The following is a 20,701-nucleotide window of genomic DNA, read 5'->3' as shown; positions in this document are numbered from 1 at the left end:
CCTTACATTGGTGATCAGTGGGAAGAATGTCCCTTACATTGGTGGTCAGTGGGAAGAATGTTCCTTACATTGGTGGTCAGTGGGAAGAATGTCCCTTACATTGGTGATCAGTGGGAAGAATGTCCCTTACATTAGTGATCAGTGGGAAGAATGTTCCTTACATTGGTGGTCAGTGGGAAGAATGCTCCTAACATTGGTGGTCAGTAGGAAGAATTGGCCCCATTCACTAAAGCAGATTGCATGTGGTATTTAGGTGCCCTTTACGGTATTTACCACAAAACGCTCAGTCAGTACTGCAAAAAACAGCATTAAACTCAATTCACAAAAGGAAATACATAAATGCATACGTAATTAGGTAGTGGTCCAGGCATGCAATGGTTAGGGAATGTGTATGATTTTAACAGGTTGTTAAGGAGTTGGCAGCCACATGTGTCCTTAACAACCAGTAACTGTCATGGTTGTTAAGGAGCAGGCAGCCATGCATCCCTAACAGCCATGATTTATCTGCTGTCAATTAAAGTAGAAGTCTTCTGCTTCTCCCTTAACCATTGCTGTGCCACCCTGTAACAGAAATACTGCTACAGGGTGGCACGGGTACTCAAAATCATGTACATATGTGATATTGCAGTTCCAGGTAGGGGGCCATTCGCAGCCTTGGCTGTCACCCAGTGATTGCCGAGTATCTCAGACAGGGGAGAGACATGTGTATAAACAACACATATCTCTCCCCTGTCAGCTCCTGCACACTGCTTTGTATGGCTCTGCATAGCAGAGCCATACAAAGCAGTGTGCTTACAGAGAAACACACACAGCACACAGCTAGCATAATGAAACAGCACACAGGTAACCCTTTGATCGCCCCAGATGTTAACCTCTTCCTGCCCAGTGGCATTAGTACAGTGTCAGTGCTTTTTATTAGCACTGATCACTGTATTGGTGTCACTGGGGATGTCAGTGAGAGCAAGTCAGTTCCCCCCCCCAGTGTCAGAATGCCCGCCGCAGTCCCACTATAAGTCGCTGATTGCCGCCATTACTAGTAAAAAAAAAACAAAAAAACATTCCAGTATCTATACCGCCATTTGTAAACGCTATAACTTTCACCTAAACCATTTAATTTACACGTATTGGGATATTTTTTAGCAAAATATGTCGCAGAATACATTTTCGCCTAAATTTATGACGAAATTTGATTTTTTTAAAAAATTTTACTGGACATGATTAACAGCAAAAAGTCAAAAATATAGTTTTTTTCTCAAAATTGTCGTTTTTTTTGTTTATAGTGTAAAAAATAAAAACACACAGGCAATCAAATACCACTGAAAGAAAGCTCTATTTGTGGGGAAAAAAAGGATGAAAAATTTCATTTGGGTGCGGGGTTGCATGACCGCGCAATTGTCAGTTAAAGTAACACACTGCCGTATCACAAAATATGGCCTTGTCAGGAGGGGGGGGGGGGGATCCTCTGGAGGGCGAGGGGTTAACTGCCCTGTTATAGACTGATAGAGGGATAAGATCTGTAGGTGTATGCAGAGCTGTGTAAATCTTAGAACTGGATGGAGAGAAATACTAATCCTTTGGCAGGTAAAACAGCTGTCATATATGTATTTCATATGTGTATTTAGCTGCCAGCTTCGTAGCCTAAGGGCTCGTTCACATTCGTGCGTTGACTGATGAACAATTGTTTTCTATGTGCCCTGTATATACTGCAACTCAGCCTGGAGATGCGGTGCAGTGAGCTGCAATAAAAAGCAAACATTCTGCAAAAAGTAAAAAAAAAAAAAAAAAAAAGCAACAGGAGACACCAGTAGTGCCTCTTGAACACCTACCAGCTGTTGCTATACCGCCCTCTGAAGAGCGAACTGCCATAGATCGCTTTTTAGAATGTGATAAGCATTACCACCTGTCTGAAAGAGCCATAAAGCATGCATGTGTGAATCATAGCAGAGACTAATCATTACTCCTCCCTGGCTGGTTTTCAGTAGAATAGACAGCGATTGATCCTGTGAAGTCCCGAAAGACTAACGATAAACGTAAGACAGAGAGAAAGTTCAATGAACGCAGTTATGTATTCACAGAGAAATCATTACATGGATTCATACAACTAGTTTAAAGTGTACCTCCGGACAAAAAAAAAAAAATTCCGTACACCCCTGCTATACATGGTTGGTGTCACCCGGTGCGGTGGTGTCACCCCTCCAGAGGTGGGCGGTCCCTGTCATGCACACACAGCCTGGCTCTTCCCCTCCCTGTGTCCCCGTCGCACCCCCCGGACCGGTGTTGCAAGATCAGTTAACCCCGTATAAGTTGCAAGCCCGGAGCGGATGGATCGGATCTACGGATTGGGGAGAATAACGGATCAGACTCTTGCGGGGATCGTTGGCTTGCAACCTATACGGGGTGAACTGATCTTGCAACACAGGACCGGGGGGTGCAACTGGGACACAGGGAGGGGAAGAGCCAGCCAGGCTGTGTGTGCACGACAGGAGGGGTGAGACCAGGGGTGGACTGACAACTCATGGAGCCCCCGGGCAATAGGGGATCATGGGGCCCCTGTGTCCTTGCCCAAACTCAAAAAAGCCTATGAAAAAGGTACCAGGGGCATCTCATGGGGCCCCCTACTGACCCCGGGCCCTCAGGCAGTGCCCGAGTTTCCAAATGGTCAGTCCGCCCCTGGGTGAGACCACGTGTTACCGCAGATCCGATCCATCTTGCGGGGATCGTCGGCTTGTTTTAAAATTTTTGGTGTCACCCCATGAGATAGGTGTCACCCGGTGCAGCGTGCACCCCCCTGCACCCACCTAGGGTTGTCACTGCTGCACCCATCCCCCACTTTATACTGCCACTGCTGCACTGAAATCCCAGAGCACCCCTTTCCCCTCAATGAGATAACATAAGTGGGAGGTGTTCTGTAGTCTAATGAGGAGGAGAGGTCAGGCAGGGCTGACAACAATGCTTGCAATTTCAGTACAGTACAGGCAACATTGGTGGCTCATTACAAGGACTCATCGGATTTCTGACAAGATTAACAGGTATTTAAAAAGCCAAAATATGGAGAAATGTGCATACATTGCAGGTCCATAAAGCCTAACACACAATAATCAGCACAGTGGCTAAATGGTTAGCACCTCCACCTGGCAGTACTCAGGTTGTTGGTTCAAATCCCAGCCACAGCACCACCTGCCTGGAGTTTGCATGTTCTACCTGTGTGGGTTTTCTCCAGGTACTCCAGTTTCCTCCCACACTCCAAAGACATGCTGGGAGGTGAATTGGCTCCTGTCTAAATTGTCCCTAGTATGTGTATGAATGTAAGTTAGGGACCTTAGATTGTACGCCCCTTGAGGGTTAGGGACCTTAGATTGTACACCCCTTGAGGGTTAGGGACCTTAGATTGTACACCCCTTGAGGGTTAGGGACCTTAGATTGTACACCCCTTGAGGGTTAGGGACTGATGTGAATGTACAATATACAGTCATGGCCGAAATTGTTGGCACCCTTGATATTTCTCCAGGAAATCATGTATTTCTCACGAAACGTATTGCATTAACACATGTTTTGCTATACACGTTTATTCCCTTTGTGTGTATTGGGACAAAACAAAAAAAGGGAGGAAAGAAAGCAAATTCGACATAATGTCACACAAACCTCCAAAAATGGGCTGGACAAAAGTATTGGCACCCTTTCACAACTGCGGATAAATAAGAATGTTACAAGCATGTGATGCTCCTGTAAACTCACCTGGGGCAAGTAACAGGTGTGGGCAATATAGAAATCACACCTGAAAGCAGATAAAAAGGAGAGACGTTCACTTAACCTTTGCATTGTGTGTCTGTCTGTGCCACACTAAGCATGGACAACAGAAAGAGGAGACGAGAACTGTCTGAGGACCTGAGAACCAAAATTGTGGCAAAATATCAACAATCTCAAGGTTACAAGTCCATCTCCAGAGAACTAGATTTGCCTTTGTCCACAGTGCGCAACATTATCAAGAAGTTTGCAACCCATGGCACTGTAGCTAATCTCCCTGGTCGTGGACGGATGAGGAAAATTGATGAAAGATTGCAACGCAGAATAGTCCGGATGGTGGATAAGCAGCCCCAAACATGTTCCAAAGACATTCAAGCTGTCCTGCAGGCTCAGGGAGCATCAGTGTCAGCGCGAACTATCCGTCGACATTTAAATGAAATGAAACGCTATGGCAGGAGACCCAGGAGGACCCCACTGCTGACACAGAGACATAAAAAAGCAAGACTACAGTTTGCCAAAATGTACTTGAGTAAGCCAAAAGCCTTCTGGGAAAACGTCTTGTGGACAGATGAGACCAAGATAGAGCTTTTCGGTAAAGCACATCATTCTACTGTTTACCGAAAACGGAATGAGGCCTACAAAGAACAAAACACAGTACCTACGGTAAAATATGGTGGAGGTTCAATGATGTTTTGGGGTTGTTTTGCTGCCTCTGGCACTGGGTGCCTTGACTGTGTGCAAGGCATCATGAAATCTGAGGATTACCAAAGGATTTTGGGTCGCACTGTAGGGCCCAGTGTCAGAAAGCTGGGTTTGCGTCCAAGATCCTGGGTCTTCCAGCAGGACAATGACCCCAAACATACGTCAAAAAGCACTCAGAAATGGATGGCAAAGAAGCGCTGGAGAGTTCTGAAGTGGCCAGCAATGAGCCCAGATCTAAATCCCATTGAACACCTGTGGAGAGATCTTAAAATTGCTGTTGGGAAAAGGTGTCCTTCCAATAAGAGAGACCTGGAGCTGTTTGCAAAGGAAGAGTGGTCCAAAATTCCGGGTGAGAGGTGTCAGAAGCTTATTGATGGTTATAGGAAGCGACTGATTTCAGTTATGTTTTCCAAAGGGTGTGCAACCAAATATTAAGTTAAGGGTGCCAATACTTTTGTCCAGCCCATTTTTGGGGTTTTGTGTGACATTATGTCATATTTGCTTTTCTGCCTCTGTTTTATATTTGTTCCAATACATACAAAGGGAATAAACATGTGTATAGCAAAACATGTGTTAATGCAATACCTTTTTTGTGTGAAATACTTGATTTTCAGGAAAAATATCAAGGGTGCCAACAATTTCGGCCATGACTGTATATGTAAAGTGCTGCGTAAATTGACAGGACTATATAAGTACCTGAAAAAAAAAAATTATAAAATCGAATGAAAATATCTGTATTCTAAACGATGGTCAATTTTATGTTCGCTAGTAAATTGGTTTTGAGAGCGGATATGGACCGTTCAGACAAAAATTTCCAAAGAGACACGTTGGAAGTTTTTCTCATTAATTATTATAACGTCCAATTTTCATTTAATTAGTATAGTATTCGTCCTATAAAAATCGAAAGAGCAAGTCTGTGCATGATCAGAAACGGGCGGACTGACAACTCATGGGGCCCCCGGACAATAGGGGATCATAGGGCTCCTGTGTCCTCGCCCACATTCAAACCACTCCCAAAAAAGCCTATGAAAGGTACCAGGGGCATCTCATGGGGCCCCCTACTGACCCCGGGCCCTCGGGCAGTGCCCAAGTGTCCGAATAGTCAGTCCGCCCCTGATCGGAAATAAAGTGCGGCCATAGACTAGATGTATGTGGGAAGTTGTGCTCTGCTGTTCCAGAATTTTGTACTATTATAGGCTGCATTTATACTTTCACGTAGCGGGAACCAGGGGCAGACTGACTATTTGGAAACTCAGGCAATGTCCGAGGGCCCGGGGTCAGTAGGGGGCCCCATCCGATGCCACTGGTACCTTTTTCATAGGCTTTTTTGAGTTTGGGCAAGGACACAGGGGCCCCATGATCCCCTATTGCCCGGGGGCCCCATGAGTTGACAGTCCGCCCCTGGCGGGAACAAGCGTTTCTGCTACACGATTTTGACAGGCGACTGTCACGTGATTTTACGTGTTGCATAGGGCAGCCCATTCCTCGTTGGTCACCTGAAAAGAAGCCCCTGCTCCTTTTTGGGCGACAAGCTTCACTTGATTTTGAAAGGTGCATTTTGAAAGGTGCGGTAATGGCACCCAAACACACGAGCAGCGCATTGTGCGGCAATTGCCATGCGTTTTGGGATTCACGGGCAGAATCGCAGAGATTCTGCCCATGATCCCAAATCACGAGATGTGAACGGGATTCCGCCCTTGATCCCAAAACACGTGGCAATTGCAGCACAATGCGCTGCGTGTGTTTGGGTGCCATTACCACAACTTTCAAAATCAAGTGAAGCTTGAATGCTAAGGCATTCTTGTATTCAACATGGGACGAGGGCATGGGCAGACTGACCATTTGGAAACTCGGGCACTGCCCGAGGGTCCGAGGTCAGTAGGGGGCCCCATGAGATGCCCCTGGTACCTTTTTCATAGGCTTTTTTGAGTTTGGGCAAGGACACAGGGGCCCCATGATCCCCTATTGCCCAGGGGCCCTATGAGTTGTCAGTCCGCCCCAGGACGAGGGCACAGAAAAATGTGAACGATCTTTCATCTGATTTTCTAATAGTGTGCACTAGGCTTTAGTTTGTCTCGATACCAGATTTCTGTCATTGCCAAGAATGGGAAATTGAAGACCAACGGGAGTAGTCAAAAGAGAAGCATAGTCGAAGAGTTTCTGGCCATACTTCTGCACTTGCTTTTGATCTCCTGTGACTCAAAGTCGGCTAACTGTGGGATACTGCCTGATGTCAGCTGACAGGGCAGAGCAGCTTCAGGTTCTAAAAGGATCCCGACAATGTTGTCAAGATCAAACCAGCTTCCTGATTGAGAGCAGGCTCCACCTCTCAACATGCGGCTGAGAACTGGAGCCACTCAAGGCACTAGAGTGAGCGTCTGAGGAGCAGAGTGGAGATCGGAGAATGACAGTCACCGCCAGGGGCGGACTAACAACTCATGGAGTCCCTGGGCAATAGGGGATCATGGGGCCCCTGTGTCCTTGCCCACACTCAAACCACACCCAAAAAAACCTATGAAAGGTACCAGGGGCATCTCATGGGGCCTCCTACTGACCCTGGGCCCTCGGGCAGTGCCAGAGTTCCCAATTGGTCAGCATGCCCCTGGTCACCGCTCAGAACAGACCGAGAACTAAAGCTGCAGCATAGATGTGATTATGGATGTTCATTTCCCCCCCCCCCCCCAAAGTCCATATTTCTCCTTTAAGGCTTTCTGCAGCCCACATATATAGTACTGACAGGAAATGTGAGAAAAGAAAAGAGAAAAGAGAGTGATGATCTCGTTACTGTCCTGCAGCCTTCTTATTATCCAATGTGGAAGTGGGGTGTGCGTTCTGCACCACATTATGATACCAGTATGGTAGAGGTCCACGACCTGGCTATGCTGTCTGGCTGGGTGCATGGATCAAACAGCCTTCTCAATGCTTTGGGAGATAAACAGTTTATGTATTTATTTCAATATTTTTCCAACACGTAGTAGACCTGCCTTGTGGAAAAACACAGGAGCAGCAGCTCCTTTATGTAGGCACTTGAGTAGCATGGTAAGCTAACAATGATGAAAGGCTGCCTGTAACAACCAAGGGCAAGAGTATTTTGGACACAATAGGCTCGGACTGGAGGTCACAGAGCAAAGTCAGTTCTTTTATTGGCTGAACAGGTTTACAGCGGAGTTACCATTGTGAAGTGCTGAGTCAATCAACAAAGCTTATTGTAAGCTGCACCTTCATGTCTAGCACTGTTTGATCTCCCGATGTATAGAAACTTCTGGTTCTACTGTTCATCTATAGCCAAGGTAAAGAAGATGGAAACCATACCTCTCTGTTGATGGTTTCTATCAGCACTGTAAAGGACAGCCATCAGAGGTCCATTTAAACCCCAGATGTCTCATTTCCAGAAAGAGAAAACAGAAAACGTGTCTCTTTGGCCATGGCCTCTATCAGTACAGTACAGGACAGCCATCAGAGGTCTATTTAGACCTCTGATGTCTCATTCCCAGAAGGAGAAGACAGAAACCATGTCTTTTTGACCATAGTCTCTATTGACACAGTACAGGACAGTTATCAAAGCTCTAGTTAGATTGAAGATCAAGTTAGTCCCCTAATGTCTCATTCCCAGTAGAAGACAGAAACCATGTTTCTTTGAACCATGGTCTCTATCAGCACTGTAGAGGATAGCCATCAGTAGATCTATTTTGAGCCCTGAAGTCTCATTCCCAGAAGAAGACGGAAACCATGTCTCTTTGGCCATGGCCTCTATCAGTACAATACAGGACAGCCATCAGAGGTCTATTTAAACCCCAGATGTCTCATTTCCAGAAAGAGAAAACATGTCTCTTTGGCCATGGCCTCTATTAGTACAGTACAGGACAGCCATCAGAGGTCTATTTAGACCTCTGATGTCTCATTCCCAGAAGGAGAAGACAGAAACCATGTCTTTTTGACCATAGCCTCTATTGACACAGTACAGGACAGTCATCAAAGCTCTAGTTAGATTGAAGATCAAGTTAGTCCTCTAATGTCTCATTCCTAGAAGAAGACAGAAACCATGTTTCTTTGAACCATGGTCTCTATCAGCACTGTAGAGGATAGCCATCAGAGGTCTATGTTGACCCCTGAAGTCTCATTCACAGAAGAAGACTGAAACCATGTCTATTTGAACCATGGTCTCTATCAGCACAGTACAGGACAGCCATCAGAGGTCTATTTCAACCCCTGATGTCTCATTCCCAGAAGAAGACAGAAACCATGACTTTTTGACCATGGTCTCTATCAGTACAGTACAGGACAGCTATCAGAGGTCTATTTAGACCCCCAATGTCTTATTCCCAGCAGAAGATGACAGAAACCATGTCTCTTTGACAGTGGTCTCTATGATTATAGTACAGGACAGCCGTCAGAGGCCCAGTTAGACCCCTGATGTCTCATTCTCTGAAGAAGACCAAAACCATGTCTATTTGAACCATGGTCTTTATCAGCACAGTACAGGACAGCCATCAGAGATCTATTTCAACCCCTGATGTCTCTTTCCCAGAAGAAGACAGAAACCATGATTCTTTAACTATGGTCTCTATCCGCACAGTAAAGGACAGCCATCAGAGGTCTATTTCGATCCCTGATGTCTCATTGCCAGAAGAAGACAGAAACCATGACTCTTTGACCATAGTCTCTATCACTACAGTACAGGAACACCATCAAAGGTCTCTTTAGACCCCTGATGTCTTATTCTCAGAAGAAAAAGACATGTCTCTTTCACCATGGTCATTGTCAACACAGTACAGGACAGCCATCGGAAGTCTAGCTAGATCAGAGGTCTACTTAGACCCCCGATGTCTCATTCTCTGAAGAAGCAGACAGAAATCATGTCTCTTTTACCATGGTCTCTATCAGTACAGGACATCTATCAGGGGTCGATTCAAACCCCTGATGTCTAATTCCCAGAAGAAAATGACAGAAGCCATGTCTCTTTGACCATGGTCTCTATTAGTACAGGACAGCCATCAGAGGTCGATTTAAACCCCTGATGTCTCATTCCCATAAGAAGATCACAGAAACCACACCTCTTTGACAGTGGTCTATATGATTATAGTACAGGACAGCCATCAGATGTCTAAGTAGATTAGAGGTCTAGTTAGACCCCTGATGTCTCATTCCCAGAAGAAGACAGAAACCATGGATCCTTAATCACAGTTTCTATCAGCACACTACAGGACAGCCATCTGAGATTTATCCTCCCCAGTCTGACTGTCCCTGGCTCCCCCCTTCCCCCACCCTTTAGTTTACTGGATTTCAGTTATTCAATCATGGAGGCTCAGCATCACATGTTGATGTTACCTAGGGTGGTCTGCATGCAAATGCACCACCCATTCCTCCATCAAGGTGTTCCAATATATGCAGAACTCCTCTCAAGCAGTGGCATAGAGTGGGTTGCCAACACCATGGGAAAGGCAAATATTGCACCCCTTAACCCGTAAACTGTTAGCAATCCCCGAGTCTCTGAATCCTCTTCCACTTCTAACACAAATCCCAGTGACACACCCCCCCACACACTTCAAATCCCCTCCCAGCACAAATTCTCCCCCCAAATCCCCCCTTCCAGCACAAATCTCCCCTCCCAGCACAAAACCTCTCCCCTTCCAAATGCCTTCCTCTCCCCCCATGACTTCTCCCAACATATATCCACCCCCAGCACAGATCTTTGTTAACTGCCCCCCCAGTCACATGGCCCCCCCAGGTCAGCGTGGCTCAATACAGTGGACCATCCCTCCATCCCACTTCCCAGTGACCCCCCCACACACTTCAAATCCCCTCCCAGCACAAATTCTCCCAACAAATCCCCCCTTCCAGCACAAATCCCCTTCCCAGCACAAAACCTCTCCCCTTCCAAATTGCCCCCCTCTCCCCCGATGACTTCTCCCAACATATATCTATCCCCAGCACAGATATTTGTTAACTGCCCCCCCTCCAGTCACATGGTCCCCCAGGTCAGCGTTGCTCAATACAATGGACCATCCCTCCTTCCGGCTCCTCCTTTTGTGGATGATACTCGTCCTTGCCAAGGTGGAGCCTAGCTGTCCTCGGCTAGCGGGAAGAAATGCTGGGTACAGCCAGGGGCGGACTGATCATTTGGAAACTCAGGCACTGCCTGAGGGCCTGGGGTCAGTAGGGGGCCCCATGAGATGCCCCTGGTATCTTTTTCATAGGCTTTTTTGAGTTTGGACAAGGACACAGGGGCCCCATGATCCCCTATTGCCCGGGGGCCCCATGAGTTTTCAGTCTGCCCCTGGGTACAGCAGAATGGGAGATCCTGGCGCTAGAGGCCAAGAGCACCTTGCAGAAGACGTGGGACAGAAGCCCTGGGTGCCTGGCACTAGCTCACGTCTGCCAGGTGAATTGGTGGAGCCATGTTCTGGACCTTGTTCTGGCCCGGGGCTCCCGGATCCTCAGAACGCCAAGATTTTGATGAAATCCTGGCGCGATCTTGCAGAATCCAAGACGGCTGGGAGGTATAACTTTGCGCCCAGGGCAACCGCCCCTGCGGCCCCATCCATGCTACATCCATCCACTGCTTGCATCAGCTGCTGAGAGGAGTACTGAGGCAGGGTGCTATGATGTTTTCAGAAGGCAATGTACAGCATTGCGTCGGCCCCTCCCACCAGCCATAACCTGCCTGCACTGGATAGAGAAGCACAGAGACCCACTAATGACATCAATGGGTCCAAAATAAGGTGTGTAATGAAAATGGAATGGATTTATTAACAAAACATTCAGTTTTTATTAAATTCACAGTGTTTCATACCTTCATTTTTCCGGGTCATTTCACAGGAAAGCGTGATTTTTAAAACCCAGGTGCATATTTTAGTTTCATCTTTTACATTTAGTGAGAATTTAATCATTCGTATCACATTTCTTTATGCAAATATCAACCGCAGTCCATTTTTTTTTTTTAAATCTAGTTTTGACAAACATCTGTCGGCCTCTATTATTAAAATATTATTTTCCTTCTACATCACCGGTAGCACCGGGAAGAGGCAGTACGGCGCGCGTCATTCATATTAATGTACTCTGTAATACAGACGGATTGGGTTCCAGGTGAAGAGCGACGATATGGATTACATTTTGGAATATATTTTCTGATTCCAGCTAATCATCACGGTGCGTTTGTAGGGAAAAAAAAAAAGAGAGGAAACCTTTGATGCTGCATGTCAGAGTGATAAGTGCCGCCTAATCTGACATTCCACATCCAACATTCGAGCAATCAAACCGCGCGTTTCAGGCCGATGCTTGTTGCCGTGGAAACCAGCGGAGGAACGGCCCAGGTGGCACATAAACATGCGTTCTGCTGAGGGGGGTGGCAGCAGGCGCACTTCCTGACCTGGGCCACTAGAGGGAGCACTAATGAGCAATACATTCAGGGGAATTGTTATTAAAGGGCAATTCCAACCAAAACTGATACTCCCCTTATTGACTGATGCTGGTTGAGTGACCCGCCGCTCACAACTGCCATCATCTTATAGTCTGCCAAGGCCTCCGTCAATGAGATCTCACTGTCACCCCCCTCCCCCATACTACGTTTGAGCAGGTAATGGTCTCTTCGGGGGGTTTTTTTGCAGAGATTCAGCAAAGATTAATGAGATTGTTTCTGATGCAGCATGTGAGACCCACAGTAGAGGAACTCTGATGGATCCCTCTATAAGAAGCCAGCAAATGGTTTCTCCTACCATTGTCCTTTGATCACATGACGATAGGCCTTTATTTGACGTAATTACACATACGTATAAAATTATTCATATTAAGGCTGATTATACAATTTTCTTGCACAATTTTCCTTTGGATTTACCAAAACCATATATTATGAGGTCAAACCTAAACCCTTTTCATTTGCATGCAATCAGGCAGGCCCTTGCACTACATAGTTGAAGGTAAATCTAAAGGAAATTGAATAGGAAAATTGTATAATATATGGCCAGCTTAAGTCATTCTATATATCAGCTGGTACGGTATGCACTCAGAGGGCTTCCATAGATAAATAAGGAGGACAATATAATAGCTTCATTAAACAATGTTGTGGTAAATCATCGCCTACGAGAAAAAGCTGAGGATATTGAAAAAAAAAATCTTAAAGAAACAATTCAGAAGAGTGTAGAGGATATGATGGTGGGCACTATGTACAGGAGAAGAGTGTGGAGGGTATGATGGTGGGCACTATGTACAGGAGAGGAGTGCAGAGGAGGGTATGATGGTGGGCATTATGTACAGGAAAATAATGTAGAGGGTATGATGATGGGCACTATGTACAGGAGAAGAGTGTGGAGGGTATGATGGTGGGCACTATATACAGGAGAGGAGTGCGGAGGGTATGATGGTGGGCACTATGTACAGGAGAGGAGTGCGGAGGAGGGTATGATGGTGGGCATTATGTACAGGAAAATAATGTAGAGGGTATGATGATGGGCACTATGTACAGGAGAAGAGTGTGGAGGGTATGATGGTGGGCACTATATACAGGAGAGGAGTGCGGAGGGTATGATGGTGGGCACTATGTACAGGAGAGGAGTGCGGAGGAGGGTATGATGGTGGGCATTATGTACAGGAGAAGAGTGTGGAGGGTATGATGGTGGGCACTATATACAGGAGAGGAGTGTGGAGGGTATGATGGTGGGCACTATGTACAGGTAAGAATGTAGAGGGTATGATGGTGGGCACTGTGTACAGGAAAAGAATGTAGAGGGTGTGATGGTGGGCACTATATACAGGAGAAGAGTGTGGAGGGTATGATGGTGGGCATTATGTACAGAAGTGTGTAGAGGGTATGATGGTGGGCATTATGTACAGGAGAGGAGTGTGGAGTGTATGATGGTGGTGGAAATTATGTACAAGAGAAGAGTGCGAGGGGTATTATGGTACAGTGTGAAGTGTGGAGGATATGGTGGTGGAGAGTATGTACAGGAGAGGAGTGTGGAGGATATGATGGTGGGCAGTATGTACAGGAGAGGAGTGTGGAGGATATGATGGTGGGCAGTATGTGCAGAAGAGGAGTGTGGAGGGTATGGTGGTGGAGATTATGTACAGGAGAGGAGTGTGGATGGTATGATGGTGGGCAGTATATACAGGAGAGGAGTGTGGAGGGTATGATGGTGGGCACTATGTACAGGAGAAGAGTGTGGAGGGTATGATGGTGGGCACCATGTACAGGAGAAGAGTGTGGAGGGTATGATGGTGGGCATTATGAACAGGAGAGGAATATGAGGATATGACAGTGGGCATTATGTACAGGAGAAGAGTGGGGAGTGTATGAAGGTGAGAGTTTGAGAACAAGAAAGGGTATGACAGTGGGCTGCAGGTAAAGAAAAGGAATGCAGAGGGTATGCACTGAAGAGCAGTGCAGAGGTTATACAGTATATATAATTAAAATAGTATCAACTGCCATTATTTTTTATAAAATACTGTTTTCATCTTTTTTTTTCATTCTTCTTAGCATCTCAGTGCTGCTTATCCCCTCTAGCCTCCTTCAGTCACTTCCTGTCAACATGCACTCACTCCACCATCTGCTATATATCATTGCCCTAGACTTGGGTTTCCTTCTAATGACTACAGTGGCCCATGCCTGTGCACGTGACAAGGTGACAACGCTGGACTTATTTGGGAGAGATCTGTCACCTCATAACAGGGAGTGACTGAACAAGGACCATCACGGGGGGATATACCAGGGAATATTTTAACAAAAGCTGCAGATTTGCAAAAGCTGAACACAACTACTGAAATGACATTACTATGTTACAACTTATATGATATATCTTTTTCATTGGCTTTAGATCTATCAGGTTACAAAGAGTAATGTGGATGTCTAAAAGGCAGAAACCCGTAGCGAGCAATCCCTGACCTGACCGCTATAAACTGCAATCAGATTGTTACGGCTTAGTGCACTTTGGGCGTCATCAGTGCTGCTTATATACCTTATGACAGGGGTGGGCAACTGTGGCCCTCCAGCTGTTGTAGAACTACAAGTCTCATGAGGCATTGCAAAACTAACAGTTACAAGCATGACTCCCAAAGGCAGAGGCATGATGGGACCTGTAGTTCACCAACAGCTGGAAAGCCACAGTTGCCCACCCCTGCCTTATGAAATAATCCTTCATACTTCAGGAAAGTGGTAGAGCAGAAGTGACAGTTCCAATAGAAAGCTATGGCAGAGAGCAACATGCCTGAATCTGGCTTCCAGCAGAGATAAGAAAGGGGTCTTTCCTCTTTAATCCAAAAGGGGGCACCAACTCCAGACCCTATAGCCATCCTATGTTGTTATATGTAGGGGTCTGAGACAGGTTTGGATTAAAGTAGAATACACTGAAGCATCACTAATCTTTGGAGGAAAAGCTACAAAAATCTCTTAGTTGGTTACTTTTATATTTTGCCATAGTTCTATGCTTCTAAGTTTTGCTTTTATGGTAAAATCAGAATGTGACTCCCTTTTTTGTTTTATTTGCAGCTGGATGAAGAAATTAGTCACGTGACCAAGCAACTGCCATTTAGAAGTGAATTCCTGACCAAGCAGGTAAATGCAAGAAACTCTTTTATCATTTTAGGTTGTAGTTAGAAATCTCACCACTAGAGGGCAGGAGATCCTTGAATTTCCGCTTTAAGAAATTAATGTGTAGACCAAGTAAGGTACAGACCTCATCCAATGCAGGACAAGATCTTGGGAAAGATGGCGACTTTGCATAGTGATTTATATTTTTACCTGAAGGGAATTTCAGCATGGTTATAAGGGAGGTGCCATTACTAAAATGCAGGCTTCGGGGGTTATCCTTCTGACCCTAGCCTAATTACCTACTAAGTCAGTGGCCTGGGGCAAGACAAGAGCTTAGACCTTTCCGCTGCATGCTGGATCCCGAACAGTGACTTAGTGGAACGTCTCCAGGATCTGGATGACAGTGCTGTAAGTTGCAGCTAAAAAGTCAGCTGTGGCAGTTCCATGACAGGTCCCTTTCACTCCTTTAGTTCACTGTTGTCTGCTGTAGAAATGTGAAACCTGTGTGTTAGTTTTATATAGAATGGGGAGCGGTAAGAACTGGGCCGGAAATTCTTTCCGTAATAAGTCAATTGAAAAGCATTAGATGACTGGTATGTCAAACATGGACAATGATGTGCCGCAGACCTCAGATCACCCCAATGTCTGCACCTTTAGACCTCAGATTAGCCCCGATCCCTGCGCCTTCAGACCTCAGATCACCCCAATGTCTGCACCTTCAGACCTCAGATTAGCCCAGATCCCTGCATCTTCAGGCCTCAGATCAGCCCCAATTTCTGAACCTTCAGACCTCAGATCAACCCAATGTCTGCACCTTTAGACCTCAGATTAGCCCCGATCCCTGCGCCTTCAGACCTCAGATCACCCCAATGTCTGCACCTTCAGACCTCAGATTAGCCCAGATCCTTGCATCTTCAGGCCTCAGATCAGCCCCAGTTTCTGAACCTTCAGACCTCAGATCAACCCAATTTCTACACCTTCAGACCTCAGGTTAGCCCTGATTCCTGCCTCAGATCACTCCAATTCCTGCACCTTCAGACTTCAGATCACCCCAATTTCTGTACATTCAGACCTCAGATCAACCCAATTCCTGCACCTTCAGACATCCGATCAGCCCCAATTTCTGCACCTTCAGACCTCAAATAATCCCCAATTCTTGCACCTTTAGACCTCAGATCAACCCTAATTCCTGCACCTTCAGACATCAGATCAACCCAATTCCTGTACCTTCTGAGCTCAGATCACCCTAATTCCTGAACCTTCAGACCTCATATCACCCCAATTTCTGCACCTTTAGACCTCAGATCAACCCAATTCCTGCACCTTCAGACCTCAGATCACTCCAATTCCTGTACTTTCAGACCTCAGATCAACCCAATTCCTGCAGCTTCAGACCTCAGACCAGCCCCAATTCCTGCACCTTTAGACCTAAAATCAACCCTAATTTCTGTACCTTCAGACATCCGATCAACTCAATTCTTGCACTTTCAGACCTCAGATTAGCCTTGATTCCTGCACCTCCAGACCTCAGATCAACCCCAATTCTTGCACCTTCAGACCTCTGTTCACCCTGTTTCCTGCACTTTCAGACCTCAGATCACCCCAATTCCTGCACCTTCAGACCTCAGATCAACCCATTTCCTGCACTTTCAGACTTTGGACCACCCTAATTCTTGCACCTTCTGACCTTAGATTATCCCCAATTCCTGCACCTTTAGACCTCAAATCATCCCAATTCCTGCACCTTCAGACCTCGGATCACCCCAATTCCTGTACCTGAAGACCTCAGATCACTCCAATTCATGCACATTCACACCTCAGGTTAGCCCCAATTCTTGCACTTTCAGACCGCGGTTCACCCTATTTCCTGCACCTTCACACCTCAGATCACCCCAATTACTGTACCTTCAGACCTCAGATCAACCCAGTTCCTGCACCTTCAGACCTCAGATTAGCCCCAATTCCTGCACCTTCTGACCTTAGATTATCCCCGATTCCTGCACCTTTAGACCTCAAATCACCCTAATTCTTGCACCTTCAGACCTCGGATCACCCCAATTCCTGCACCTGAAGACCTCAGATCACTCCAATTCCTGCACATTCACACCTCAGGTTAGCCCCAATTCCTGCATCTTCAGCCCTCAGATCAACCCCAATTCCTGCACCTTCAGACCTCAGATCACCCCAATTCCAGCACCTTCAGATCTCAGATCAATCCAGTTCCTGCACCTTCAGACATCAGATCAACCTAATTCCTGCACATTGTGACCTCAGATTAGCCCCGATTCCTGCACCTTTAGACCTCAGATCACTCCAATTCCTGCACATTCATACCTCAGATTAGCCCAAATTCCTGCACCTTCAGACCTTGAATAACCCGAATTTATGCACCTGAAGACCTCAGATCACCCCAATTCCTGCACCTGAAGACCTCAGTTCACCCCAATTACTGCACATTTACACCTTAGATCAGCCCAATTCTTCTAGTTTCAAACCTCAGATCAGCCTTAATTAATGCACCCTACAGGCAATGTCATTGGCACTGTATTTGTAAAGAGAAGAGGCGCACTGGAGGATCCCTCAGTCCAAGCTTGCATGCAATCTTCTGGGTGCTACTTAAAATGACATTCCATGGGGTAGAACCTCTCCCTTTGGGGAGATTTCACTCGCCTTCCTGTCCAATGACCACTTAAGAAGAGCAGTGATATCTTCTAACACTTCCTTACTCTATTCAGCTCTAAACTAAAAGGTTTGGGCTGAAGATTCTCCACTACAAATTCCATGAACTTCATACAGACACAGTCATTATCGTATGTACTCTCCAGTGCCTCAGGATATGCACAGCCAAAAGGGAAGCCAAGGGTACCAGGACAGCGACAACCAAAGGAAATGTTCCAGGGGTGCAGCCCTCCTCAGACGGGGAAATCAGCCACTGGATAGAGAGAAAACAGGTGGCGCACACACCTAGTGCATTATCCAAGGTTTATTGTAGGAGTAAAAGAATAATAAAAACATACTCACAGATGAAGCATGTATCTAAAAAGCATAGAAAAATGACAATGGCCACAACGGCGGGCACGGTGTTCTCACTGTGAGGGCGGTCAAATGGCTGACGCGTTTCGGGGACGAATCCCTTCCCTCAGAGCTGATGACCAACCTCTGATGCTGATGTATGATGTATGGACAGAAAGAGCCTCGCTGTTGATGACCACTTGAGAAGAGCAGTGATATCTTCTAACACTTCCTTACTCTATTCAGCTCTAAACTAAAAGGTTTGGGCTGAAGATTCTCCACTACAAATTCCATGAACTTCATACAGACACAGTCATCAAGTTACACTATAATCATTTCATTGTGAACTAGTCACTGATGTCTGGTTTCCACTGCTGGATAGAATATAAATGATATACGACTAAACGACTGCAGGACTTCTCCAGGTCCTCCCCCATCCTCTGGAACTCACTGCCCCAATCCATCAGACTGTCGCCTTCCCTCTTCACATTCAGGCGCTCCCTCAAAACCCATCTCTTCAGGGAAGCCTACCCCACCCTCACCTAACGGCCATTCTCCCTCTTTCCTTCCACCCCTCATTCCCCTCAGCCACTTCCTACTGTACCTTTACCCCCTCCCTCCTAGATTGTAAGCTCGAAAGAGTAGGGCCCTCTTACCCCTCGTACATTGTTTGTTGTTGTTGTACTGTGCCATGTATTGTCCCCCCTCTATTGTATAGCGCTGAGCAAACCCTTTGGCGCTATATAAACTCGTAGTAATAATAATAATAATAATATAACTCATGGCACGGGATACATGATGCTTCATGTGTAACAAATTCTCTTTAAAGGTATATTCTGATAGGGTGGTGTGGGTTAAGGAACACGACTTCTCTTAGGCCCCTTATTAAATAAATTGGGTTGTCATTTATATTTTAAGAAGGAGCTAACTTATGTTTGACTGCACCTGTTGCAAATATTATTTCACAATCATGTGGGTTCAATGTAAGCAGTATTCTAATGAACAGAATTGACTGTGTTTCTGATTCACGTTGTTTCCAAAGTCAGTACTAGATTGCAAGCTCTTCGGGGTTAAAATAGGCCATTAATTCTCAGTTTGTGATCTAATGAACTCTACCCAATGTTGGACTGAGATATCTGGGACGCTTTAGAGGAAATAAAGTTGAAGGTCCACCCTTCCCAATCATATTTAAGCTGTCGTGTTCCAAGAGACTGCTAGAGGACATTTCATGTTCCAAGAGGCTGCTTGTTATCAGGTGCTACCAGCATGATACCACAGACGATTAACTTGCCTACAGACCTAACAGAATGTTTGCCCAATGCAGCTTCTCATAGTCAGAACGGGATAGGTGATATAACTGTATGCCCTCACTGATCAGGCCGTCATGGAGGATAAATCCATTGGGTGGGATGAATTTTCTTGGCCAATCCGCCATCTTGCTCCAGGCTGAGCGCTTCCTCTCCATGCTTCACAGTTATGAACATGTACTGTATCAGGTTATATTTGTGTATTCTGCTGAAAGTTTGACATCAGGTTATAGGAGACTGCTAGAGACTGTTTATATATTACATATTAGGAGACATAATATGGTAAAATATAATGATGGTGATATAATATATGCTATAATGCTAATTAGTATAATCTATTAGAAAACGATACTCCACATCAGCGTTGGTCAACCTACTTGATGGATGGGCCCACTAATGCAGACACTGATACCACATCATGGCCACACATAGTATTCAGCCCATGTAATGGTACAGAAAACAGTCAGACATGCAACAGAAGTAGTCTGAACTTATGGGGATACCAAGAGATGGTCACAGACTGCAGACATCCTATATAGGTTGCTATAGACTAGAGCAGGGGTCATTTCTCAACAATGGGCCAGATTATTGTCCTTCAAACATTGGGGGGACCAAACTGTGGCCAGTAGAATTAGAAATAGTCCTGGCATCAGTGGGAGTAGACAGTGAACCATCTTTGGTGTCAGTAAACGGAATGGTGCCCCATTGTTGGTGTCAGTGGAAGGAATATTGCCCCATTGTTGGTGTCAGTGGGAGGAATAGTGCCCCATTTTCAGCATCAGTGGGAGGAACAGTGCCACATCATGGGTGTCAGTGGAAGGAATAGTGACCCATTATTGCTATCAGTAGGAGTAATTGTGCCCCACTGTTGGTGTCAGTGGAAGAAATAGTGCTCCATCATTGCTGTAAATGGAAGGAATAGTGCTTAATTGTTGGTGTCAGTGGGAGGAATAGTGCCCCATCATTGCTGTCAATGGAAGGAAAAGTGCCCCATCATTGCTGTCAATGGAAGGAATAGTGCTCCATTGTTGGTGTCACTGGAAGGAATAGTGCCCCTTCTAAGTCCTGTTCTTAAAGGGTAAGTTCACCCAAAACTGTTCCAGTGAAATTTCAGTTATTCCAAAAAAATATCCCTTCCAGATATACTGTACATATTACAAGGATTTTAGCAAACTTGATAGCATATGCATACCCCTACTTTATCCCTGTACATACTGAGATAGGATTGATAGGCATGTGATAGCTCTGGACTGACGTAGGCAGAGATTAATTCAAATGAATAAAAGATAAAGTGGATTTTTCCCATCAGAGATTAGTTTGTGGTAAAGGAAAGGACCCAATGCTGGGCTTAGACTGCTCTCATATTAGTCGAATTGCTGAGCAAGTGAACAACTTTCAAGTGTGTGATTAGGTG

At 45.7% G+C, this 20,701-nt stretch overlaps 1 long non-coding RNA gene across 1 annotated transcript in view; it reads left to right on the top strand.

Annotated features, from left to right (window-relative positions):
• Positions 1-20,701, top strand: part of LOC149432671 (uncharacterized) — a 116,723-nt gene that overhangs the window by 61,581 nt on the left and 34,441 nt on the right. The window contains exon 2 of the long non-coding RNA XR_016308974.1: positions 14,927-14,992. This is a non-coding gene — a long non-coding RNA (uncharacterized LOC149432671). The remainder of the gene's footprint in view (positions 1-14,926; positions 14,993-20,701) is intronic.

This window comes from Staurois parvus, unplaced genomic scaffold (genome assembly GCF_062004578.1).
Source record: "Staurois parvus isolate SC_StPar_1 unplaced genomic scaffold, SC_StPar_1.0 ptg002113l, whole genome shotgun sequence".
NCBI classification, from domain to species: domain Eukaryota; kingdom Metazoa; phylum Chordata; class Amphibia; order Anura; family Ranidae; genus Staurois; species Staurois parvus.
Note: the sequence above shows the minus strand (reverse complement) of the source record. Positions and strands in the feature narration are given on the sequence as shown.